The sequence below is a fragment of the Egretta garzetta genome, unplaced genomic scaffold (genome assembly GCF_000687185.1).
Source record: "Egretta garzetta isolate BGI_Z169 unplaced genomic scaffold, ASM68718v1 scaffold193, whole genome shotgun sequence".
Taxonomy (NCBI): Eukaryota; Metazoa; Chordata; class Aves; order Pelecaniformes; family Ardeidae; genus Egretta; species Egretta garzetta.
Window position 1 is genome coordinate 1,187,311 of NW_009259117.1, and position 1,855 is coordinate 1,189,165.

Genomic DNA, 1,855 nt, shown 5'->3' on the forward strand with positions numbered 1-1,855 from the left:
GAGATGCAGGGGGGAGGAGGCGGGGAGGGGGGTTGGGACAGCCCGTGAGGTGGCTTGGATGGGGTCGATGGATGGGGAATAGACGTCATTAGTGGTCTCCCGGGCTTGAGTACAGAGCATGAAGGAGGAGTTTGGGCGGCTGAAGGAAGCCCTGGAGAAGTCGGAGGCCCGGCGGAAGGAGCTGGAGGAGAAGATGGTCTCCATGCTGCAGGAGAAGAATGACCTTCAGCTCCAAGTGCAGGCCGTGAGTGAGATCACCCCCACCCCCAAAACCCATGTCCAGGGGGTGACCCACCCCCCCCCTGCCCCGGGGACACCCTGCTTCACCCGCTGCCCTGACACAGGAGCAAGACAACCTGACCGACGCCGAGGAGCGCTGCGACCAACTGATCAAGAACAAGATCCAGCTAGAGGCCAAGGCAAAGGAGTTGACAGAGCGGCTGGAGGAGGAGGAGGAGATGAATGCTGAGCTGACGGCCAAGAAGAGGAAGCTGGAGGATGAGTGCTCAGAGCTGAAGAAGGACATCGATGACCTGGAGCTGACTCTGGCCAAGGTGGAGAAGGAGAAACACGCCACCGAGAACAAGGTGAGAGCGGGGAGGGGCCTCCACCTCAAGACAAGGAGGTTGGCATTGGGTTGGGTTGAGTTGAGGAGACTCAAGCACTGAGCAGGAGGCCTGGTGTTTCTTCTCCTGCAGGTCAAGAACCTGACGGAGGAGATGGCAGGGTTGGATGAGACCATCGCCAAGCTGACGAAGGAGAAGAAGGCCTTGCAAGAAGCTCACCAGCAAGCACTAGATGACCTGCAGGCAGAGGAAGACAAGGTCAACACCTTAGCGAAGGCCAAAGCCAAGCTGGAACAGCAGGCAGATGACGTGAGTGTGGGCCAGTGCCACCACAGGTGCTGCCAAGGAGCTTCCTGGGGCCGAAATGATGAAAAAAGCTGAGGTTTCTCCCTGTTTCTGTGGCTTTACACAGCTTGAAGGGTCACTGGAGCAGGAGAAGAAGATCCGAATGGACCTGGAACGGGCCAAGAGGAAGCTGGAAGGTGACTTGAAGCTGACCCAGGAGAACATCATGGATCTAGAGAATGACAAGCAGCAGCTGGAGGAGAAGCTCAAGAAGTGAGGCTGGGATCTCCCTCCCTGGCCCATGCCAGTCAGGGGGCGCAGGTTGGGACCTCAGCACTCTCTACCTTCCACTGCAGGAAAGAGTTTGAGATCCACCAGCAGAACAGCAAGATTGAGGACGAGCAGGCGCTGGCCCTACAGCTTCAGAAGAAGCTGAAAGAGCTGCAGGTGAGGGACCTGGTCTCGGCCTACTTGGGCTGGGTTGGAGATCCTCCAGTTGGTTGGGTTGCATTGAGTGGATGAGTTGATTTGAAGAGATTCCAGCTGGTTTGGTTGAGTTGAAGAGACTCACGCTGGTTGGGATGAGTTGAGTTGAAGATCCTCCAGCTGGTCAGGTTAGGTTGAGTGGATGAGTTGAGCTGAAGAGCCTCCATCTGGTTGGGTTAAGTTGAGTGGATGAGTTGATTTGAAGAGACTCCAACTGGTTGAGTTGTGTTGAGCTGAAGAGCCTCCAGCTGGATGAGTTGAGTCTTCAGCTGGTTGGGTTGACTTGAGTTGAAGATTTTCCAGTTGGTTGCATTGACTTATGTTGAGTTGGAGATTCTCCAACGAGTTGGCTTGGGCTGAGTTGAGCTGAAGAACCTCCAGATGGTTGGGTTGAGTTGAAGAGTCTCCAGTTGGTTGAGTTGAGTTCAGCAGCTGAGTTGTGTGGGGTTGAGCCTGCTGACAACCTCTCTGGCCCCAGGCGCGGATTGAGGAGCTGGAGGAGGGGCTGGGCGCAGGGC

The 1,855-nt window shown here is 56.1% G+C and overlaps 1 protein-coding gene across 1 annotated transcript in view; it reads left to right on the forward strand.

Annotated features, from left to right (window-relative positions):
• The window catches only part of LOC104123279 (myosin-6), a 19,745-nt gene that overhangs the window by 13,129 nt on the left and 4,761 nt on the right, over positions 1-1,855 (forward strand). The gene's annotated exons all lie outside the window — the stretch shown is intronic.